Below are 26,439 nucleotides of genomic sequence, written 5' to 3'. Positions count from 1 at the left end.
TCAACTCACCCTCTACCTCGCCTGCCATCTCTGCCACCATTTGGTTCCTCCGTCCTTATCCGCCAGCATCCTCGCGCTCTTACTCTCTTATTCATTGAGCACCGACCCCTGCCCCTCCCCCCAACCCGAACCCCCGCTCTACTACGCCACTTTCTTCATTGACTCTTTCTTTCCACTACGCGAGCCATACTGTGCTTTTCTCGCTCGTGCTGCTTTCGTCTCGCTCGCTCTCGCGCATCTCGTTTCCTCTTCTTTCCTCTTCTTTCGCTTCTTTCCGAGACGGCGCGCTCTTTCTCGCTACTTCTCTGTTTTTTCTCTAATTATGAATGAAAGCGTCGTGAGGCGTGCACGTGAGTACGCAGGGAGGGAGCGGAAAAAGTACAGTAGTAGTAGTAGTAGTAGTAGTAGTAGTGGTAGTAGCAGTAGTAGTAGTAGTAGCAGTAGTAGCAGTAATAGTAGTAGTAGTAGTAGTAGTTCGCCATCCCCGCGGCATCGCGAGAAGAGAGTTTGGCGCAGTTAAGCGCCGCAACTGAGACTACGTAACCCTGCTTTGCATACGTCTTCCTCTTTTTTCTTTCGCATTTTCTTCGCCTTCGGTAAGGTCAAGGATTCCATCGCCGATGACGACTTAATTGCGGCACGCTTCGTGCTTGAGAGATTTTATTGCATAAAATGTTTGTTTGTTCGGCAAGTTTTACACAGCTTTCATAATCAACGGCAGCAGCCGGTAGACTGATTGTCACTGAATGATAATGGATAATCGAGAATTTTTCTTCGACTTGTTTTGTGGGGAGAAAAAAAACGTCAGCAATTTGTATGCAGTAGCCGAATTATCGGGAAATTGTACCTTTTAGTTACATCTAAATATCCCGTAATTAACGTTATAGAATTCTGACATTTTAATCCGTTATGTCATAAAGAAACATTATAATTTGTGCGCACAACAATAATATTGCTTGTACGAATGTAAGTTATATGAATCGCCGATGATCATTTTTTCGTTGTTTCTCCATTCTCTTGCATATCATAATCCGATATTATTAATAAGAGCGTAAAATTCACATTTATTGAACATATAATTCAAAAAAATGTAACATTAGTAAATAAACGTAATAATGGATTTTACAAAATGACTTGATAGTATTTCCTATTTTATGATAAGAATATGTATATTTCTCTCACTGAAGAGTTTTAACTAGTGGAGTTGGCAGTGGTGGTAGTGGTAGTGGTGGTGGTGGTGGTAGTGGTCGTAGTTGGACAGCAACTTTTGTTATGATCACAGCAACAGTCTTCTTCAGGGAAAAGCCAGCTTAATAATGGACAATGTTCCAAAAGAGCTTCGAGAAATCCTGGTGTAGCATTCTGTGAAAATAAAATATATACACAATATATAATGCAAATTCAAATATAATATTAAATATTAAAAAATGTAATATATATAATACGTAATTAAATTAAATTTAAAATAAATTATGATTTTTTTATAAAAAAAATTAAAAATCTACTTTCTACATTAATACTTACGGCCACTTCGAACATGACAAAAGTCATGATAACGAATAGTAATATCACACGCATGTTAGGTTTGCTTATTTAGTCTTCGACTTCTGATGTTTTGATACAGAATGATGATGCTACAGCGTTTTTATACCGAGTTTCGAAATGTTAACCTACTTTTCACCATTGATATCGGATAATACGCTTTTGTATTACCACTTGTCTCGCAGTTATGCTTTGTTTCAATTATCTGTCGCACATAGGATGCGTCAATGTGTTACGCGTGGCAAGAAACGACGCAGGAACTAATTAGACTTTTCCAGATCAAAGAATTGGCTATCGCGTCGTATCTTGCCACTCGTAACACGTTGATGTAACACATTCTGTATGTAACGGGCCTATATTATAACAAAGTATAACAAAATAAGTGGTAATATAAAAGCGTATTATCCAATATCAATGGTGATAAATAGGTTAACATTCAGAAACTCGGTATAAAAATACTGTAGCATAATTTTGTACCAAAAGTCAAGTCGTAGGTAAGCATAAACATGCGTGCGGCATTGCTACTCGTTGTCGTGGGTTGTGTCATGCTCAAACAGGCTATAAGTATTAATGCAAAAAATAGATTTTTAATTTCTTTTATAGCACAAAATCTAATAATATATATATATATATATATATGTGTGTATCTATTTTTAAATATTTAATATTATACTTCAATTTGCATTACATGTTGCACATGTGTTCTATTTTCACAGAATTCTATGTCTGCAAGACATTTCTTCAGGCTCTTTTGGAACATTGTCCATTATTAAGATTTCTTTTCCTGACTGTTGCTGTGATTGTGACAAAAGTTGTTGTCCAATAACTACCACTATCACCAACATCACTACCGCTGCCACCACCCTCTACGGATCTCCCAAAGTACAAGTAGTGGAGATACAGGAAGTGGTAATGGAGGCGAGTCGACACATGAACATTAGGATTCGGCTCCGTCTTCGAATGACAAAAGAAGAAAGTTGTGCTATAGACTATTATAAATTATAACAACTTACAACAACTTATCAAATGTGAGACGCAATATGTGACAAACAAACATGAGTTTATACTGAATACATTTCAATATATAATATTTATAGCAATGAAGTGAAGTATGAATGAGTAAATAGGTTAAGATGGTTCTATAATAAATCGAATTATCATAGAAATGTCTAATTTTTTTATATAATGAAGTTGAAATAGCGAAATTGATGTGTGCAAAATTCTACGATAGGTTAACGATGAAATAAGAGAGAAAAAAATGTTGAAAATATAACTTATCACGTATAACTTAGTAACAGATAAGGCTTGCAAATGCTTCTTTGATTAATTGCACACAAATCTTACATAGACTTTTTAAAAAAACGAAATTATAATAGTATAAAAAATTACGATTTTAATGGTCACCAAAAAGTAATAGGTCAATGGCCATTCTGGAAAGGTATTTAATTAGGTGCATAAACTTGCATATAAGTTTAATTTCGAAAGTAAACATAATTTCATGTTGGTTTTGTTCGATGCAACTCTTGATTTACTATCGTATGTTCCATACTATGTTCCATACTATTTCTCATACTTTTATTAAGATATACAAATTTATATTTCTCATACTTTTATTAAGATATAGTTTTAATATTTTATCCAAATTATGCAGATATTTGTAATTTTGGGCCCTAGAATGAGGCACCTCAAATTTTCGGCACTTTACCAAAGAATCACCTTAAGGCTGTATACGTGAATCAAGTCCCTTTTTTGGCTGTGTATACTGAAGTATAATAAATTTTATTCTATTCTATATTTGTAGCAATGAATAATGGAATATACATATATAAACATGCTAATATCAGATTGTCTATAAATGCTGGTTAAATATTCTTGTAAAATTTAAAAAACATTCATCAGTTCAATGTTAAATTCTATAATATATATGACACATTATTACATGTTAATTATTTAATTGCAGATTACTTAATTGAAGATTATATTTAGGAAATAATAATGTGTCTCTCTTTAGAAATAAAAAATATCTAAAAATATTATAATAGAAATAAGATTTTTAAAGCTGCTAATGGAATTAAACCAATGTTCGTGAATTTAACATTTCAATATTACAAATTTAAAGTTAATTAAAATAAAAATATATAAATAAATAATAGTAAATAAAAATTTACAGAGAAATATTCAATATAAATGAACTAGTAAAAAAAAATTATATTTAGTCAAAGAGGATCTAGATGTATAATAATATTTTTGTGTTAGATTGAGTTGAGATTCTTCTCAATTATCCTTAATCAATTCGGCTTTTTAACTTCATTTTCTACAGTCTTATTCGTCTAAAAAAACGTTTTTTCAATACATACTGATTATTGCGACAAATTACGACAAATGTCACCATGTCTTGACAGTAAGATGTTCGCGTTACGAAATGAGAAAGATCCAGGTTTGAATTTTGACTATATGTTTAATATTTTTATAATAATATTTTTCGTAATAAATTCTTTGCAATGTTTTACTTATCAGTATCGAAGAATTATTAAATTGCTTGTCAATTTAATTTGAAATATTATGTACTCAAACTTCATGTTAGAATTATATTTTACTGACAAATAATCAGCGTGTAGTTTGCTTAAACTAAAAATTGTAAAATTCACATAGAAATATTATTAAGACTTGCTTTGATTGAATAAAACCTCCTTCACTCATTTGTGATAAAAATATATATTTTGTTATGTCTTCTTATTACTTAAAAAATATTGTTCTGTTTATACCATTTAATAATTTTTGACAAATTCATTCATTATCATTAATATATATATATTATTATTAATTTTTTATTTTTTCTTGCAATTATGAATGAGAGATTTAGCCACTCAAACAATTGCGAAAATTTTTTCTGCTATTTCGATATAAGAAACAAACAAGTATAGGCTAGTAGTATTTTAACTTTTACAATCTAGTCTACCCTGTAAAGTCAGTCGTTGCCCGTTAAACTCTCCTTCCGCAGGAAAACTGCGTTATTATAAAGTTTCATGCTACCCGCCGCAGAAAACAACCCTTTTTTACGAACAGGTAGTTCCTATTCTTAAAATTTAAAGCAAAATTGAATACTCATTATGATAACTCTTACACAGTATCTTGATTACGATATATTGATACAAAATATACTCATCACATGTAGTAAATTTTAAATGCAAAAAATGATTTTAAATGAATACAAGTGGAATTACCCGACAAATAAAATAAATTTTTCTATGATTATTAATACCTAACACTGATGTATATGCCAACCAAAATTATTAGTCTGCATTAAAAATTCAATATTTGCTTGCAACGATTTGTACGTAATAATTAATTCCAGCTGTCGCTCTTCTACGTCGCTTTTACGTCATCCGTGCGCAAATCCTCAAGACTTACGGGAGTCGCCGGAGTGTCGTTTTCCATTATGCAGCTTAAGCCGAAGTGTACCTATGGGGGTCTGTTTCCATCTACTCCTTAACGAATCTTGGGAGCGTGCAGGCAGACGACTGTGCACCGCGCGATCATATATGTTTGCACGAGCCGCTACGCTACGCGCACAAATTGCCTCGTCAGTATCAGCCAGCCGCTTTCGCTTTGATAAGACGACGGCCCCGTTTCGTTTGTCTTAAACCCGTCTTGCCCGCGGCGAAAATTTAAATTACCCTGTGCCCGTTGAGTGAAGTAAACCGTGTCTTATCGCGTTCGGTGTGTATTTGTTGCGAAGTCATAAAGTCTTATCACATGTCATGCTTTATGACATATTAAAAACACAAGATCGCACAAACATACATGGAAAGAACGATTTTGCTGAAGTGTCTAACATTTTTTTTTTTTTTAACTAGATACAAATCTGAAAATAATTTTGTTGGACCATCAAAATAATTATAGAATTTTAATAACTCTGTATCTAGCTAAACCTTCAGACTTCAGTAAAAGCATATACCTAACAGATTCGTGAAATCTCAAGAAATTAATGATTAAAATTTAATTCTTGTAAGTCATAATTTCTTAGTCTTGACATCCAATGCGTCACAAGCAGTGAATTTATTAGTAAGCGAATGAGACTTATTGAGTGCAATATTGAAGGTCTCTCGACAAAGGGTGAACGATTTATTCAATATTCAAGCGCGTTGCACACGGGGCATAATTAATTCCATGCGTTTAAGTGGCACCTCATCGACTAATTAGCGACCTATCAGGCGACCGCAATTGCGACGACCATTTTCCAAAACGAATGCGTTCCCGAAGATATTAGCTACCGATGATGCAGCGTATACAGTGTATGAGCACGGTATGAGGTACTCGGTTAATCCTACGGGAGACATACGCGAGCTAATTGTCGTTAAACGAAGAATGCCTTTGCTCGAGGAGACGATGTCGTTGGCGATATTGCATTCATAACGAGGAATGCGGCGTTGCGCGCAGTGCCTGCATTAAACCCCGATCGACGATCCCATCATGATCGTATTCTTTGATTTGCTGCTTAAATGTGGAATGCGCTCGGTGCAATTAGATGTCGAATGCCGCCGAGGCGAAGAAGTATTGGCGGCGCTGGATCTGAAGTGGGAGAAACATAGATCGCTTCGCGGATTTGCGTAAACGACGCTTTATAATTGTTCCGTTCGGAATGCGAAAAAAATAGACAAATCCTGGAAAATATAATTTGTTCAAAAAGATATTGAAAATAATATAGATTTACACCATAAAGAGTGAAATTTAAATGAGCATACTTAATAATTTGATATTTATGATGGATATTGTGACACATTCTGAACAATTGTCATTTTAACGTGGCCAAAAAAACAATTAGAGAACGTTAATATTAGTATCATCATCGCAATATTGATTGCATATTTAACATTTCATCAGTAATAGAAATAATGCTATTAAACTTTGTTACTTTAGTGGCTTAGATTATTCTCAGTTTTTTAATATACAATATCTCTTAAGTTTGTTAACAATATTAAATTCATAAATTAATTTTATACGCATGAAATTTTGTTGAAATTGAAACCTTCTTTTTAATTTCTTAAAAAATACCTCCTCTTTCGACAAATTATTACTATAATCAAATGCCGGTCTTTTATATTGATTTTTTTTGTTCGATGTTATATATTGACATTTATCGAACGAACGACCATATTATTTTCCTGCCTATCTAGCGTACAATTTCCGGTTTCTTCCTTTCGTTCTAGCATCAGACGGGCAAGCAAATGAGGATTAGACGGAGGTGATGTTCTCGTTTATCGACGATCGTCACGAGGGTCGGATAACGTCGTTACTCGTCCTCATCGCTCCACATCCGCATTCGGATCTATATGGCTAATTAAATCCATTGCATCGCTCGGCATCTCTAACTTTCCAATAACAAGCTGGCAATTGCAGTTGCGTCGTCGGCGACAATGTCGGCGACGAATGAAAACGGCGCTGATTAATTTCTCATTCGGAGCTGCCTGTCTTGTCGATTAACTGAATACTTCGCTATTCAATTCTTGTTTTCGCGGATTTCTATGAAAAGCGATCCATTTATTACGACATATATTTATTACGATATGTCACTTCTATAATTTTCTAATACCCATTATAATAAAAAAATTTCTCAAGGAATTATCAAATTGTCTGGTTACTTTAAAATGAAGATAGCTCTTTAATGTGCAATAGATAAATAGATACGTACTATATCAATTACAATTAGACTCATAATTAATATTAGATTCAATTAAAATCAAATAAACAAGCAGCGTTATTGTTTCTTAAAAGTAAGAAAAAAGCAACAAAATTTTATCATTTGCTTTATGCCACATATCTAGAAAAAAATTAAACATTCGTAAAATGTTAGAATTAAAATAAGATAAAATTGAGATTTCGGTGGCGTCTCGATAACATAACTTTAACAACACATTTTCATGCTTTTAACATTCATGCTTTAACATTCTAATCATGTCAAGAATTGTCTCAACGCATAATTAAAAAAGTCTCGCTTGATATCGTCATGAATATGTAACTCATGTTTTGCGAAGGATAAGGTCAAAGGTTCAGTCAAAGTTATTTCAGATTAAATCCTACTATGGTTGTTTTATTGACGATATAACTTGAGTTTGGAGGAAACGCGTATGGTAAATTTATCGCGTGGCTTCTTCGAAGCAAAATCGCTTCTGGACGATTACACTCGGAATGTGTGTGCCGTCCGGTAAACCCAGTTCCGCCCTTCCGGGTCCGCGCTGAGCTCCGCCGCGCTCCGGCAATTTCCTCCGCGAGGAGGTCGTAACCGGGCGTAACGTATTTAATCGGATTATAGAGAACAGCACGAGAGACGGTAGTTTCGCAGTACACCGGCGAAACTTAGCGAGACCGCGGCGCGCGGCGTGGGCTAAGGCAGTTTTCAATTCTCGACTATTCCACCGAATTCGGTAACAGTGTTAGGGGGTAGTAGGTAGAGTCTCTTTGCCCGGCGTTGTGCGGCCCACACTCCCGCACCCTCCTGTCCCGCCGGCTGCGGTGGTGCCACGGTGGATGTACAGGGTGGCTGTGTGGCACGAGGGGAGCTTAAGACAGCGTGTGTGGGAGTGGGCGTGGCGTTAGGGTGGCCGCTGGCCAATCAGCAGCCGGGGGCTGCTGGCCACCCCCGACCCACGTGGTCCATATCCCCCAACATACATATTGATCTCGTGGTCCTCGCCGACCGTCGCACACCACCCCTCCGTACGCCGTCACCATCGTGTTCCCCCCTTCTACACCTCACCCTCTCTTATGCTCGTCTGCGTTCTGCTCCTTCGTTCTCGCCGTCAACCTCCGAAAAAGATCGAGCCTGACCAGCGTGTAATGTAATTCCGTTTGTGACGTTTGAACTTTTTCGTACTCATTCACGGCATACAGCGATAAATTACATATATGTATGTATAATATATTATATAATCTTCATTGAAATATTCCCGTAATAATGTCACCGATTTAGTGTTATATCATCGTTTTTATATTTTTATATTTTTTTATATTTTTTATGTTTTTTAAAAATATAAAATCAACTAAAAATTTAATCAATTATTTTTATATCTTTTAAAAATATACTAAGCAATTATTTATTATTGTAATTTTCATCTACTGTATACAATGATTATTAAAATAACGCTTTAATTATTGTTGGCATTAAAAAAGTGTGGCCTTTTTTTTACTATTTCTTAGAAAATTTTTAAATCCCGAAAAGAAATATTTGAGCTAAAAGTCATTCGGCTATATATCATATAACTTTTTCCTCGAGGTCTAAAGAATCTATACCAAATAATTAATGCAATTGTTCATTATTCAATCGTTCTCAAACGCGATTATCTTGAATTGGTCACCGGATAGTTATTACATTATCGTGCACCGGTATTATTATATTTGCACCGGTATTATTCTATTTTCGTCTGTATTAATTAAAACATCTGGAAATTGGATCAGACAAAACAAGGATTTTGAAGCCCGGAAACTTGATATAAATCGGCTCGCTTCGGCTATGTATAATGCAATTTGCGAATTCGGTCCAATTAGAGGCATCTGTACGCACATAAGATATAGCGACTGTTAATATTTAATGAATCCTTTAAACCGCATCGCCATTGTCACATTAACGTCACATTATCAAACGAAAATATCGGAAAGCGATAACAAATTTGTGCATCGCGACAATTTTTGCACCGAAATAGAAATTAAAAACAATGATTATTTGAACTGTTGGATGAATCAGTCGTATCTGCCTTATTTTAAACAGACGAATAGCTCATGGAAATACTCAATATAAGATATAATTACTATAAAACATTTTTATGTGTCAATAAAGAAACAGATCTATAAAGTTTTACATCAAAATATAAAATTAAATATAACGTTACATAAGCACGGAAACTGAGTTAGAATTAAATAGTGTGTATTCGGTTTTCTTCTCTCAATCATGTTTTAATAAACATAAATGTTATTTTAACATCATTTAATAATGCTGTTCCATTTAATCTCAAACAATGCCATGTAGTTACTTCACTTCATATGGAATTAATTTTCCTTATTTGCAAAACTCAACTCGCTTATATTCATTTAGCGTTTTTGATAGAATCGATTCAGATTAACGTTCTTCATCTTCGACGCGAGGTCTTCGTCCTCGGCTCCGTTTCGAAGCGACTTTTCGGCATCTCTCCGTCGCCAGAAATTTTACGTCGTTGAGTTATTCGTTATCGTTCATCCCAGTGGCAACCGCGCAAGAAAAGCGAGGTTCCGAGGCTGCCGGAGAGCAAGCCTCGTGAATCTTTGAACGACGTCACGTTCGTTGTCAGTTTACCGCGAAGGCGCGCGTTTGCACGTTTAAATTGCAAGCTCCGTCTCCACTCGCCTTCCATCTGCCCTCAATCTCCCTTGGCTTCTTCTCACGGCTTTCGTTCCCAAAAGCCGTTTTATCGCTCCCTTCCTCCTCCTTCCCGCCCCCGTCGCTCTTGAAAGATTTATATTCTTCGAGTCGGCGGCCTGACAAATAGTCTCGTTAATTAATCGGCTCGAAATAGCCGTCCGACCTAGTCGATTCGTCGGTATTAAGATTAACCCGTCTGCATCCTGTGAGCCGCAGTAACTCTCTTTCGCAAGATCTAGTTGAGTCATTAGTTCTGCAAAATTTTACATGAATATTACAGGAAGGAAGTAGAAGAACAATCTGCTTCCGTATTGTTAAGTCAAACGTTCAGTGATGGATGAATAGCATCGAAACAGAAATCGGATTAAACAGTCTGAACTAAACTATTATTAAACGTATTAAAAGAAGTACATTTAACAATTATAGCAAGTGTAGTTAAATCTGCTAATACGTATTTGATAGTCCAGTAAACGGTTTTTAACTTTTCTAAAAAATAATATTAAAAATCGGTCGATTTTAAAATTAAAACTACAGTATGATAAATATTATTATTGTTCCATTAATATTCCGCGAACAATATATTATTGTTTGACGTGAAAGCGCGGAATTTATGGCCTGTAAAGAACGGTTGATGATTAGTGAAGGCAAATTGTTGTTTGATCTCCTGGAGTCCAATCGTGCCGCAATTTCTACCGATTGGTGCGACTCATACGCGAACAAAAAGGAGAGAAGAGCGAGGGTCAGTGAGCGAGAAAGAAAGTCATAAATGTGCGACAAAGAGCCGGTAAGGCACAAAACAAAGCCGCCGGAGGTCTCACAAAACCCCTGGTGCCCAGGCGTTCCCGCTCTCTTCTCTCGTGCCGTCTAGCCTAAAACAATGCAGCTCGCCCAAAAACAAAGAAATAAACACCGAGAGACAAAAGCCGGCCGTTTGAATTCGTAATTTGTCCTCGTAGCTCTTTTGTTTTATGCTTTTACCGTACGGTAGCCTCCCCCATAGAATCTGCACTCGTTCCACCTGCCCGTCTTTTAGAGCCCCTCATACATCTTTCTTTCAGTTGGCACCCTGAAAACTTTTCCTCGAGCTCGAATTTTATGATGTCACAACCCTTTTGATTTTTTACCTATATTGATGATTTTACTGGTTATAATTTTCCTGATGAGTATTTAGATTACTACTGATAAGACTTTTGGTCAGAAGTAATTTTTGAATGTCAAAATATTGTGGAGAAACACATCCAATAGAAACTGTGCTCTAGAGAAGTATCAACATTTCTTAAGAAATTTTATGAAACATTTTGAGATTCAAAGATAACTCAAAGATATTTTGTATAAATCAACGGTTTGTTTTTCCTGGGATTAATTGGCTCAAACGAAACGTAAAGGATTAATCGTAACTTTCTCCTTGACTTTCAAGGTCACGGCGATCAAAGAGGAGCGGAGCGTGTAAAATTCTTCGCGGAAACTTCTCAACGAACTCTTTCCTCATTTCCCGCGTAGTTGAATTATTCACAAGCTTCTTCTCGCTTTTGTTTCTGGGCCAGGGTCGCTTGCAACGATCCTCCCCCCGTTCCCTGCATCCCGCATCCACCCTTTTCCTCCCTTGTCGGTCGACGAACTTTCTCTTAAGTAAGATATTTTCCTAACTACTTTGTGCCATGGATTCTGTGCAATGACGAGAGATGTTATTCTAGCTGCTTATTCTTCGCAACGAAACCTAGCATTCATTATTCCCAGCGACTTCTGAATTTGAATGTTCGTGTAAACTTGTTGGTATTTGCAAATTGTTGCAAATAAAAGTATATGATTAAATATATACCTATCTGGTCCATGCGAAGATCTTAAATGCGATCACTTTAAATTTCGAAATATTACGATCTATAATTATATATTGTTTTACAAATAACAATCAAATAATTTGATACTTGAAATATTTTTTAAATATTTTCTAACATGTATATTAAAAATTAATGTATTCAACATATATATAAAATAAAAAAAATTACATACAGTTTTGAAATTATAAAAAACTAATGTGATTTCGAGTCAATAGAATTGTTAATTTGCATTACAAAGGAAATAAACATAAACCAAGTATCGTATTCTTCTTTCACGCGTTTGACTATTGCTTCAGGCTTTTCGTAAAGAGAAATCAGAGAATTATTCCCATTTAAACTAATTTTTATTTACATGGGAATATTTTTCGATGTGTCTCGTAATCCATTCGTCTCGTGACCCTTTGAAGTGTAATCCATAGAAGAACAATTCTCAAGAAACATCCACCGGATGTGGCATCACGTAGAAAATTTTCGGGCCAACGAGGGAGACACACAAGGGAACCCGGAGATCGTATATGGTTTCCACGCGCATCCTCCGCGAAAGGGTTGCGAGGCAAAGGGTTGCGTGAAAAGTCTCCGAAAGGGTGTGTCTCGAATTTCTACTACGGTCTCACCGCGCCGTCTTTTTCACTGTTTCTTCTCAACAGAGAGATCGACAGTCTCTTTCGTTCCCGCTAACCCTTTATCGGGCGGATTCGTAGCTCGGAGAACTTTCCGCTCCCATTAGCGACGCTGGTAATATCTGTCTGCTCGTAGAAGTAAGAGGCGCGTGTGTATGCGTGTGTATGCGTATGCATACGTAAACGTATATGCTTATGTGTGTCACGAGGGTTTTGGGACCTCAAGCTCTTTAAGCGGAAGACGAATATCAGTTATTGATGGCACAGCCGCGTCTTTAGGCGGAGGCAGGGATCCGACGACATCAAGGGGAGACATCAGGGGATGGAGTTATGCTTCCCGAGATGCTTACGGGGCCAAATCAGGCCGGGTTAGATCGGATCGACGCGACACGTGGAATTATGTACGTGGTTAATTCCGAATCGCGATTCCGCGTGTCGTGTGTCCCGATAACTCGCGGATCAGGGGAGTACTCTCTGGTTCTCAAGTGACGTCTGCGGTGGAAGTGCGGATGTTCGCAGGCGTAGAATGAAATGTGATGGAGGAGCACGCGTCGTCGACGTAATTCACGTCGTAGATGAAGAAACGTGCAGCGATTTTCTCATTAATGGAAAATTAGATGCGATACAGGTAAGGGTAAAAATGAAAATTAAAAAACACATAGCGTAAAATAGCAATCAATACAATTGCAGATAAAAGACGTAGAAAAACAATATTAATTGGGCGTAAAGTAGAATCTACTTGAATTTTTTTTTTTTTTCAATCAAACAGTTGCAGTTGCAATGCTTGGAACTTTTCCAACCGCTCATCCATCCGTCGAAATATTTATGTGGCTTCAATCGACGGAGGACGCTTTACGAACAATGCCTCGGGCGTTTCCGTGCGATGCGCGTCATCAAAATCGTTTTCATATTCGCCGGACCAAAAAGGGTGACATAAAAGGCGACGGAAACAGGGAAAGGGATGGGATTGCGCAGGGGGTCCCTGAAACATGGAGACGAGTGCCGCGCGGTCTTCAGATTCCCATATGCGTACATATATATTATACACACACGGGAAGCATGAATTTATAATTTCCACGCATCCCGCGATACCTCCTTCCACCTCTCGCTTTCTCTCATCGGTGATTCGGTGATTTGAGCTGTCGGTCGCGTCATATAAATCAAAATCAGACGCATTGTGAGGGGTGGCACGCGGTAGAGTGGGATGGGAAAAAAAAAGAATGGAAGAAAGGAGGAAAAACTCGGTCAAGCTACAACAAAACCCCCCGTAGGGTTAGCCAGGTAGAAACTGCGATATGTGTGCGAGTGTGAGTCGCGGGGAGAGAAAGAAAGAGAGAGAAAATAGATAAAAAGAGAAACTAGGAAGGAACATTTCGACATGAGAAAGAGGGAGAGCAGGGAGGGGGAAGAGTATCGGTCGGATATACATATGTATATTGGCCCAGGGTACAATGTATTCAAATTGCGAGAAAAAGGGTTGTACCTTCCGCGGGAAGGTTATATAGGTGATAGGTAAAAAATGCGACAGACTGGTTAACGAAGCGCGATGGTCCATTGAATGGATCTCAATGGGATGCTGGGACGACCGTCTCCGATCGTATGGCGTTCCACGCCAAGTATACCAGAACACCAGGATGCATAAGCTAACGCTAACTAGGTAGATACCGGCAGCAGCCATATGCCAAGATACCCTCCCTAAAAATACAACCTGCCCCACTTTTAATCCCCTTATCTTTCTCACAGTCACCTTTTTCTAATACGAATATTACGATCAGTTAAATATCTCTTCAATAATTTATGTTGTAACACTAATTTTTATGTAACTACTTTCGTAACTACTTACGTCGAACAATAAATTACACAATCGTTGAAAACGATCGAAGGATAACGAGCTGGTAAGAAGGATAAAAAAAGACAGAGAACATAAAGCTGTAAGCTGTATCTGTTGGCATGAAGCTAACGGAACAGACCTTACCGCATTTTCCGCTCGCGAACCATCCCTGAACTTTGCTCGCGGTGGGGATAACGGTCTTGCCTCCTTAAAGCGGAACTTTGCTGGTGCTTTGGCTTTTTAAAACGAACAAAAGAACGCCGACACGTCTTAAATGAACGCGCTACTTGTTGCACAGAGAAAAGGGGTGGGCCATGCAGACAGGCCGCAGTAGCATGAGGAGGATGAGAGGAGGCGGAAAGGGGGCAGCTCGACAAGGTAGGGGGCAAAAGTTGGCCCCCGTGTGAGGGAAGGAATAAGCGGAGAGACTTAACGTGGGAGAGGGAGCTCGGTAGGCGGACGCCGTGGCAGAGGGGGTGACTATGTAGGAGATTCGAGGGGGTGACGAGGTAGGCGTCTGCGGCGGCGTCGACAGAAAACTGTTTTCCTTTTGTTCTTATCGTCCGGAGGAGCTCGCTGGCATGCTGATGGAAACGAAGAGAGCTGCACGAGGAAGTCGCAATTAAAAATGTAGTTCAAGGCCGACGCCTCGAGGGAGGTTCACCTTGGCTCCTCTTTTTCGTTCTTTCAACGCTTGCACCTTCACTTGCACTCCCTTTCCTACTCTGCCTACCACTCTCTCATATTCGCTACTTCCCTGTCTCTTCATTCATTTTCTTCCTTTCGCTCGCTCTTTATAATACACTGAGAGAAAAATGTTTGGTATTTGTAACCATAATTGTGTATTACTATAATTATGATTATTATTGCTATGATAATAATAACAGTAACTATGTATATAGTTCTAGCAACAAATGTATGTAGTTGGCAACCTAAAATGACTATAATTATAATTATTATAATAATAAAATAGAGTTGAAATTATCATAAAAATTATTCAAGTGAGTAATAATTTTACAGTTATATTTTGGGACAATCAACTGTAAAATTATAGTCACTTATCAATAATCATACCTATATAATTATAGTTATAAATATCAAACATTTTTCTCTCAATGTATTATAAGTGTAACGTCGTTCGGATTTTACGCAGCTTCTCCCTTCTCCATTTTTACTTCTCTCTCTCTCTCTCTCTCTCTCTCTCTCTCTCTCTCTCTCTCTCTCTCTCTCTCTCTCTCTCTCAGAGAACTTTTTAATAATTTTTGGAAACTTGGAAACTTGATGTTTCACATGAAAGTAATAAAATATTTTTATTCATATTATTCATATTATTTAATTTTATGCAATAAACTATCAGAAAGACAATTTAAGCAATAATAGAATTTTTCAAATAGTTATAGAGGGACTTGTTTAGTTCTTAAAAATATAATTTTTAACAAATAGATAATAACTGCTAAATAATAAAGAAAGGGAATAATTATTGCATATTCAGTAACAAACGAAGAATTATGATTTTTATCGTGAGTATAGTGTAACTTTTTATAAATTATTGCAAACTGCGTCTTTATTATTTCACTAAAATATATATAATTTTCATATTCGTGATGAAAAAGCATATGATAGCGTATGTTAATCCACTAAGTACACGCAAGAGTATGCACCAAGTTCATGCATACTCGCTGTCATCATTATACGCCGAAGTTTATTACGCCGCCATTATTATGGAACTTTCCGCGATACGTCGACTTGTAACTTGACGTTGAAGCCTCGATAAATGAAGTTTAAGCATTTAAATGAACGATCGAATACGCCGATCTTCGAAAAAGTGATAAAATTAATTTCCAAACTCTAATTGATACATCACGTCTTGCATTTTTTAATTTATAATTAAAAGACTTAGCAACATATAGAAATGCGTTTCCATCTACAATTATTTAATGTAATGCACTTCTATCTGCAATTGCTTAATTTAGCTCTCATACTCTTCTCTCATATTTTTGTAAATCACATATTTGTTTGGATACGCGAAATCTCTTTCTACTTCGTTTCATTTAATACTTTCAGTCTTGAAAACGATAGTTCACATAAGACATCGCAGGTATTCGCAGATCGTGACTTCCTGATTCGCTCGACAGGTAAGAGACACCTTTTTTTTAACTCATGTACATGTAGGACCCTCAGCGGCACCACTCGAAAATTGGCCTTCGCACATTCTGTCTACCCTTCTGTCTATCTTCCTCTTCAGATTTTCCGATACGCGCGATAAAATGCAGGTATATATTCGGATATTTTCTCCTCTTCACTCTCTCTCTCTCTCTCTTTCTCTCATGCCTTCTGTCTTTCTTCTTTCTACCCTTCGAAAGAGACAGGGTTAACCCGTTATCTGAATTGGGAGTTCCCCTCGCGACGGATTTTCCGCAGCAAGTTCCGGACCCACTTTTTTCCCACTGGAAACTGCATCACCTGTGTCGTTTTCGGGATTACTTTTGTCGGTTTGTGTTGTCGGGACACCCCGTAGAGAAAAGGATGAGTGAACGTAGCGATCGCGAAAATCGTGTACGAGCGGGAGCGAGAAGGAGAAATCCGTCACCAGAGGAATGAAGTACAATGAATGGGGAACAGCATTATTGGCTTTTCAAAATGGTATTTACCGAAAATAACCAATCTGAAGGGATAATGGTTCGACTCGTGACACCCAGGACAAACGCAGGTCGGCACCCTTTATTTCCCTTAAGTTCCATTCTCGCGAGTTTCCATCGATCGTTTATATTTTGGCTTTAGAACTAATTATTTTTTGATTAATTGATATATTTATATTATTTATTGATGAGTTTCAAAGTCAATATTGATGACTTCAATAGTCTATTATTTACAGTAGATCTAATACATTTCAGAATGTCTTCAAATTCGATTGTAGACTAATTTTTTAAATTTATGATTAATGCAATATTAATATAAGTACATTTTATTGAAAATTATTAACAAACAGGAAAGATTCAAAGGAAAAGATGAAGAAGAAAAAGGTGGTAATATTCATTTTATAAGGTATAATATTGTTTCAAACTGGAATATTATATGCGCAACATTTATATGAAAAGAATCAAGTGGTGAATTTAACTATTTGGAAATAAAAATATTTTGAAAATTTTCTGATACATTATTTAAGTTTATATATTTATTATAATTATATATTTATTATAATTATTCTCTATGGTAGTTATGAAATATTCAAACAAACGTTCTCTTATTACATCACATAAATATTAATTTAATTACAAATTAAATCTAATACCAATATTATTGAAAAGATTCTACATTTCATTATTAATATTAAAACATTATCATAATAATTATTGTTAAAAATATATTTCCCATTCAAATTTACAATAAAAATACTCAAAATTATTCTTTTTCTTAAAATCGACGAAGAGAGTTGGCTACAGTAAAAGGAAGTCTTCTCCAAACGAATTTTATCCCGTCACACGACAAGCAGTCACGAAGTCACGAATCGTTTTTTATTGTCAAGAATTAGTTCTCTCGCTGCTTTTTATGTCAGACTCGAGTGGAATTCCAGGACTGTAGGCTTGCGCGACTCTTGACGTAGCTCGCGGGGGAAATTGACCCCCGAAGGAAAGGAAATCGTGCGTATTCGAGCGTGTCACGTACACGCGGCGCCAAGACGTTCCTCCGACGCGTTATATTGCTTCAAGAAGAAAGAAGAATATAGAGGCCGCGTACGCATACGGGCGTGCATGCAAGGCGGCGGGAGCGATGGGCTGGAAGAAATCGAAGGGCGAATTTCATCAAAGGCGGCTGCTAATACGGAAATTCTGCCCTTTTTTCCTCAGCCTTAAGTTATCCCTGTTTGTACGCTTCTGTAGACTGAAGCCTGCCAGAATTTTTTGCAAGAAAATGCCGAGTGCATGCCAATAGAATACATAATATATATTTTGTTTAAAACTATATTAGAACGTTGTATTTTATATGTACAATACATTTCCATTTTACTATAATTAATAATGACTGCTTAAAACAAAATGCTCTTATATTAATTAATACTAAGACAAAATTTATATGAATAGTCTCTCATTAAATAGTTACGGTAGATTATAGTATTATTCGTTTGTTGGGATTAGACAATTGTTATACGTCATGCTTCAGAATAAACAAAAAAAAAAAGAAATGTTGTATCATGTAACCACAAGTTCTATTACTGAGTCATAATTTATATAAAAATATATCATTTTATCTACGTGCTTTCTAAATATTTTTGAAAAATTATTATTAAATTATTAATTTAATAAAATTAAATTTTATTATTTTTTATACATTAACGGTACACAAAATTTTATACGAAAACGTAATTAAAATACAACATTATTTTTTACTTCTTCTTTAGAATTCATTGTTTAAAAAACAGAGGCACACGTATTTTTCAACTCTTTTCGTACCAATCATGTTATAAGAATTTGTACGAATTTCTTTCAAGAAACCATCCTTGTCGATGATAAAAGATGGACAGAGAGAAAATCATTTGGAACGGATGGATGCTGATAGATTCGGCAGAAGATTCAGGAATATTTTTCCGCCCTTTTACTCTTCGTCGGCCCAAAGACTTCCGTCCCTTCAGGCACCCTGATTCGAAGTTTGTCTTTTCGCGCGTCCTCTCGTTACGTATTCCCACCGAAGGATAAGGTTCTGGATCCGACGGATTGCAGAAAGAGACTGGTAAGTGGGAACAAGGCAAGGAGGATAAAGACAGAGGGAATGATAAAATCGGTAAAAAGACTTCGTAAAAATCAGAGCGTGTTGGGAGTACGGAATCGGATCCTCTCCAGCGTTGCGTCGCAACGCGTCGCGTCGCGTCGGGAAAATGGCGAAGGTATACCCGGGCGAAATCAGAAAGGACAGCATAAAATCAAAGGAGAATGGAACGATGTGTCTCATAGATGCGAAAGAAATGATAGAGGCACGCGATTTTATATCTTCCATTTTTCGACACGCAAACTTTTTACTCGTCAAATACGCATATTATTGAATATTTGAAAAAAATATGCAAATATACCTTAAAAAAAGACATATTTATTACTTTTACACGTGGCTCATATCTGTACGATCTATAATAAAACGAAATAAAATTAAAAATAGTAGCAATTTAGAATCGTAATATTCAGCTGTCATTAAAAATGATAAATATAATTTTCTTCACATAAGCTCACATCAGCTATTACGTTTTTCTTGAGTAACGTATCTTTTATGGTATAGTATCTCCAGCATTGATAAATTGTCGATTTGCAATGGAAAGTATACTTTCAGACTACTTTAACATTCTTGATGAAAATCTTGAATACACCCATTACGTAGTTTTAAGAAAATGTATCAATCAGGATAATACATAATCTCTCTCTTTCCGATATTCGCGGATCAGATTGGATATTCCTCAGGTCGCGATCATTTCAATTTTGCCTAACAGCATTTGTTCTCCATATTTCTCTCTGCACTTTCTTCTCCATCACATGTCGTCCTACACCGAGGACCACATTCTCTTGTGGTGATCTTGGAAGGTGGAAGCCCAAGAACAGAGAGAAAGAGAGAGAGAGAGAGAGAGAGAGAGAGAGAGAGAGAGAGAGAGAGAGAGAGAGAGAGAGAGAGAGAGAGAAAAGAGAGAAAGAGGAGATATGACGGCAGAAGGTGTAAGAGGAGAAAGACCAGGCGGTGGCGGCGACAGTGGCCAGGGGTTGCGAGGGTGGTAGAAGGACGTGCCTTCATTTGTTTCAGCGGGCATGGCAGTGGGTGGTTACGTCACGTGTTGGTCGTCATGGTAACCTTCTGGGCTTGCCAAAGAGGGGATCCATCGTGTTGCCGGTTAAGACGGCCAGAGACTCTGATCCTACGGGATCTCCCATGCACATGGATTCCCAGTTGCGGAGGGTGGTGGCGAAATGGAGGAAACGGGGAAGAGAAGATTCGTCGTCCCTCGAGCGGAAATCGTCGATTCATGCGTCTTTGAAGTCGTCATCATCGAACATCAGGATGTTCGACCGATCGATCGCGTGATAATGCACGATGTTTCGCACGATGATGCCTACGAAACGCGCATGGAATCCGTTATCAGGCTCGCACGCGTTGCGCGAGCGTCACAAATTGTTAATAAATGACGAGGGTGCTGCGCGTGAATAACGCATTACGCGTCGAGTTTCCTCGATGTTCTCGCGACATACCATCACCATGCAAAATCCCGGACACCAGTATTGTCGACTGGTAGGTATGAGAAGAAATAATAGTGGGAACGATAATAGAAATTGTGACGAGCGAGAAAACTGAAAATATCATTACAGTTTGATAATCACAAATTTTAAATCATTGCATTTATCGTGAGATTTATCTCGTACGATAGAACCTCTTGATATTAAATTTTGGTATCGAGGCAACATCGATTTAAGAGTTAATTGAATTGAAATGACTTTTGGAGGTATATTTTATGCAAATAAATTATTTCTAGTAGTAGTTTATAGATAGCTAGATCGCAATCTCATTTTCAGGATGTAGATTTTTATTGTGGAATCGTGATGTAATAATTATGGCACACAAATTTCTCTCGATAATCATATATTTAATATAATCTAATAAGATTCTTGCTAAAGGAAGCATTTTGAATAAAGTATAATCCCATCTTTTTCTGCTGTTATTAGAATTAATTTTTTTGTAAATACAAAAAATGTTTCAGACTTTTTGGAAACATCTAATTTCCCAATTACATTGTGACTATTGCAGACTATTGTGTTAAATCTCATCATGTTTGGTCACGATAGTTCTTTGCTTCTTATCGAGCAACAGTGAAATATAAATAAAATTTTACGTCTTATTATATGCAGGTATCAGAGAAGAAACTACTGTATGACCTTATTAAATGCTTCTTCGAGAGATACATCACTAGAGAGACGCATCAGTATAAGAAGACTTCGGGCTAGTTAAATTCTCCAAGAACTAACGCGAACTTTTAGGTTGGTACACTAAATTTTGCGTGCGCATCTGACGAGTATCGGCGAACAAGATGCGACACGATTAAGTGTGCAAGAGAATTTCGTGGAATAGAGGAGACCTCGTGCTCAACGAGACCCGGAGGCACCTCCAGAAAGGATGTTTCATGTCCTCAGGGCTGCACGAGTGCCTGCATTTGCTGGCACGGGAGCGTCCTTACCAAAGTACGAAACTGCAGCAGCCTCACCGAGTCTTCACGTTGTAATTACATAAGCTCTCTCTCTCTCTCTCTCTCTCTCTCTTTCTCTCTCTCTCTCTCTCTCTCTCTTTCTCTCTCTCTCTCTCTCTCTCTCTTTCTCTCTTGCTTTGCACGGCGGTTCGCATTTCCTTGCCTTTCTCTCTGTTCTGGTAGATAGAATCTCGAAACCACCTCGTCCGGGTCGAATTCCATTAACATCACGCTCTCGTATTTCGCCAAACGGTACTCGCTATGTGTGCAATTAATATCTCCGCATGCACGTTAATCCTTTGCACGATGCAGAATTTTCATTAAGAAAATTTCAACTCTTCATAGCAGATGCACTGGTGAAATATTCATTACTAAGAAATCAGAACAATAATTCTACTCGTCCTTTGAAAGATTCTAATGATTAATTTTAAGTTTATAAATTTATTTTGGTTTCATGGAAATTGATAAAATTAGAATTATAAACGTGCTCCTCGCATCTTTGATGCGACAGGTAAATTTCAAATTATTGATTTTAATATCACGGCATTTGCAATGATGGAACGGATCTTTTCCTGGTATTTGAGATTCATATTGAAAAATAATTATCATAGAACGCGACGTGTGATTTGCATAGGTATTAGATATTGTTTCTCTCTGTGTTTGAAATTAATTTGAAGTTGCCTAAGCAATACCTCCCCTAGCGTGCCACAAGATGTCCTGTTCCCACTGCCTGCCAGTCAATAAGGAATACCCAACGAAGCAGTTTCGAACTTGCTCGCCGAGGAAATACCTAGGGAAGTGCTCGAGCCACTCGATCCCTCGGAAGTTTCTCTAATTTCCGCTCCTTACGCGATTCTCGGAAAAAGCCACAACCGATAATAATTCTGAGGTAATCCCGACATAGTAGAGAATAATTGTACGTGTTCTCTTATCATCAATATTGTCAATGAAAATTATTTTCTGCTTAATTACTTATAAATATTTCGTATCTTTCAAGTATTATTATTGCCACAATGTAGTCTTCATCTTAAATGTACAAGCAATAAGTTTACCTATAAAATGTTTCTGTATAAAAAAATTTCCTATACTTTCGTAGATTTCGATTCCAATTGATATTTTTGTAAGACGTTGTTTAGGACATGTATAAGTATTAAACATTTCTCGATGAAGTACATGAGACGTGGATCAGCGCCATGTTGTCGGGGCGGAGAATGCCTTGAACCGGTGCAACGCCGGCTTGTGACCCTCGCTACTCGCGAGGGGGTGGTTTTCGGGGTCGAGACGCGAGAGGATGGCTCTGCCAAAACCACCCTACTGTTCTCGCGCGTACATGTACCGGAGAAGCAGAAGGGGCACGCTGTACGTGCAACGGTGCACGATAAAGCCTCCGTCGTCCTGGCAGGATGCAAGACGTAAGACGCCTAACGATCTCTTCCTTGCTTCTCTCTCTCTCTCTCTCTCTCTCTCTCTCTCTCTCTCTCTCTCTCTTTCTTCTATCTTGTCTCTTCTTGTCCTTTACCCTTCCCTTCCTCCTGTCTGTCCCGTTTCACCGAAGCTGCCTTCTAAGGCTCTACCTTCTGTCTATTCTACTTCTCTCTCCGTCCTCTTTCGGTCTTCACATCTATACTCTGTACGGCTCGATGTAGCCAGACTTTGCAATTGCTTGCCGGTGGCTTAGCGTCTTATACAGTGCTTACGTCGTGCGTCCTGCGCGAAAATCGCCGCCAATTTGCGCCAATTTGTGTTTGGCATCACTTCTTAGAAATCTTCATTGCTCTAAACCGCTCGCGAATTCTCGCTCGTCTTCCCGCCCCTTAGCTCGCAGAGTATTCGCATCAGGGCTTCTTCTGAAGTCGACGACGAATATATATTCTGGTAATCTCTTTCAGAACGTCTCTTATACATATCGCTTCTTCGTAAGACTTCATCGGTGTATGTTCGCCACTAATTGCCTGGTTTTTGCCAATGCCATCATGTATTAACTTAATTAGCGTTTGATGATATTAATATATAATAATTAATTACGGTATCTTTGCTCTTTATGAAATATCAAGATCCTTTATTAAACTTTATAATTTATTCTGAGTAAATTTATGTTTCTTATTGTCTACATTTCTAATATAATAAAAATATAATGGTCCATTCTTCAGATTTTAATTTATGTATCTCTTCTAACATACTTATTGTCTTTTGTTTTATGAAGAATAAAAATTATTATATGCAGACATATAATAAATTATTATATGCATTCTATGTATTAAAGAATATTCATTGTCATGCCATGATCGAGCGAAATACAATCGAAATTAATTGAACACTGTTGGATCATGTCACGTCAATCATTGGGTCACTTTCTGATCACATTCGATTCTCGGCGGTCTGCGTAGATCGAGCGTGGAAACATAGGCCGTAAATCAGAATCGTAATGCACAGTGGGCTGACCCCGAGGAAAGGTTGTTTGGGCTGACCCTCGACCTGGGTCAGGGGGCCCGACTGACCCCCGCCAGAGTGGCCAAGGGACGCGAAACCGGAAATTCAACCGCCAACCAGATCCTCTCTCTTCCTACTCGTCCTTGTCTCTCTCCCTTCGTCCAGATTGACCTGGACTCAAGCCAACGATAATGCTCGGTCACTCCTTTTCACGGCACACGCCCGACACCATATTCCGCGAGTGATTTATCGGCGGGTCGATGTTTAATCGTTTATTAGCACCTACCGTCCCGTCTCGAGCCCGCGAAAATTAATATTCGCCCCGAGCATTCGGCAAGTCTACTTGGGGGAACTCTTTTGAGTTTTTGGTTATGCGAGCCACGTGATTCGTAACCGAGTAAACTGTATCTTGTCGAACAACAGTTGCTGCGACGTCAGAATTTTCTATGACAGTCTGTCGCGTAATTTGAATATTAGGTGCGTCACCGTAGCTAATTCGCCGACGTTAATAATGAATAATGGAAAAGATAAGCGTGACATGGAAGAAGCGACGATGTTTATGTAAGGAAAATGAATATCATAGCCGAGGAATATTAATATATTCGTATGTATTGATTACTGTAATGAAATCTTAGATCAATCAAACAATCTTCTTTAAAGTATTATTAATTATATTCCACTATATATTAAGTGTACCATCGATTGTACTTTCTTAATTTTTAAGTAATTATTAATATTGCAGATATAAAAAAAATTACGATAAATCAGGCCTACGCTGTGGGTGGTGAAATGTTTGTTGAATAGCTTATTTAACGTCCGATCGAATTTCGCGCTCGCACGACTTATTTCTAAGGGTTTCTCGTAATCGTTGAGAATCAAATTATTCACGGTCAAGCGAGAACTGACCAGCGGTCAACTGCTTGCCAGCGGGAAGTCTGGGGGAGAAGTTGGCAAACCACGCCAGTTCGAGGCAATTGGACGGAATGTGACCTGATGGATGGCGCTCGCGGGGGTGCAGAAATGGCCGTCGAAATTTAGATGAAGGGTGATCTTTACAAAATGGCTCCTTGCTGCACTTTCATGTCAAGTAACTGAACTGTTAACGTGCCTCAAATAAAATGATTGATTGTTGAAAGTCTGAGACATTTTCTTTAAATTTTTGATAAATACACAAAAATATATTATACAAATTAACATTTAAAAGATTTTAGAGAAAATTGAAATAAAATTAAGAAATGATTGATGTAAATGTTTTACAATTCTTACATTGATATCAGATGAATTTTTTAATATGATATGTCTAAAAGTGTATTTTAAAAAATCTATAAAATGAACAAAACATTGGGCTTTATGATATATCACGTAATATGCAAACTAGAAATAAATTAGCTATAGGAAATATTTCTAAAAGAAATAAATATAAGGTATCTTTTCAACGTGTATATATACAATCATTCGCTAAATCATTCAATGTACCTAATTAAATCAATTTATATATCGGAATGCAAATGCGAGAAATATTTTGAAGTTCTTATTTAAAAGTGTATTTTATTAACGACATCGTAATTGTATTAATGTCAAACGGAAATTTCAGAATGTTTTATATCATTGCAGTTGCATCCTTTTTACGAGGCAAAACTCACGATAATTTTATTTGTATTGCATCCCTCCAAATAAAACGGTTTATTGCAGTGCAAGAATTTGAGTATTGCTTAACGACCGGTGACTCAATGAGAGATTTTACCGCGCCATTTCGCGTCGATAGACGTATATTTTTAAGGCGGCTATTATATGCGCGCGATGCTTTCCGAGCGTGATATTACTTTTGCATTACCTCCATCTTTCGTGACACATATCGCACACATACTCGCCATTGCTGAAAGCTATTGCTGAAAGCACTTCTTGGTGTGTCAATATGTAAGCATTTGTAAAAATACGACAAATCAAATTGATTTTTTCCTATGAAAGAGAATAAACATATTTTTTCGCTCGAAGAATTTATCTAATGGATCGTTCTACGCTAATGTCACTTGCTAATAAAAAAATGTTATTTATAAAACAAATATAACATAACATAAATAAGGAAAAAGAGTCAAATATAATCTAATTAAAGATGTTACTGCTATTTTATGTATTTTTGAGAACATCCTGTTTAATCGTTACTGCACTGGAGGACAAATTAAAAAAATATGACAACTAATTTAATTCCATTATTACATTAAGATTCACGATAACGTGTTTATATATCGTAATTTTATAAATTTGCATAGTTTATCGTAATTCTATTTTCTTATTATAAAACTATTTTAGATATTATTCTAAATAATATTTTTAAGTAAAATTTGTTAAACGCGAACGAGAATTTAACGCCAGTCCATGTAACAGAATTCGTCGGTGTTATCTCAACACGCGAATATTTCGTCATCGCAAACGATCTCCTTACGGCAATAACCGCAAAACGCAACGCATGTCACGAACCAAAAGTATAGAACGTAAATTCTCACCTGAAGAGACGTGACGGACGGTCGGGAACATCGTTGCTCCATCCGAGGTGTTGCCTCCGCGACGCCAATCGA

The 26,439-nt window shown here is 37.3% G+C and overlaps 1 long non-coding RNA gene across 2 annotated transcripts; it reads right to left on the bottom strand.

Moving 5' to 3' along the window:
* Positions 1-1,037: 1,037 nt before the first annotated feature.
* Positions 1,038-26,439, bottom strand: LOC147910550 (uncharacterized). Of its 2 annotated transcripts, none has more exons than XR_015544224.1 (2): positions 26,368-26,439; positions 1,038-1,362 (listed from the first exon to the last, which is right to left on the bottom strand). It is a non-coding gene; the product is annotated as an uncharacterized LOC147910550 (long non-coding RNA). The 2 variants fall into 2 exon arrangements; XR_015544223.1 differs by lacking the exon at positions 26,368-26,439 and adding an exon at positions 1,525-1,626.

This window comes from Acromyrmex echinatior, chromosome 2 (assembly GCF_024713525.1).
Source record: "Acromyrmex echinatior isolate Ae372 chromosome 2, ASM2471352v2, whole genome shotgun sequence".
In the NCBI taxonomy this organism is placed as follows: Eukaryota; Metazoa; Arthropoda; class Insecta; order Hymenoptera; family Formicidae; genus Acromyrmex; species Acromyrmex echinatior.
The sequence above is the reverse complement of the archived record's forward strand: the minus strand, read 5'-3'. Positions and strand labels throughout refer to the sequence as shown.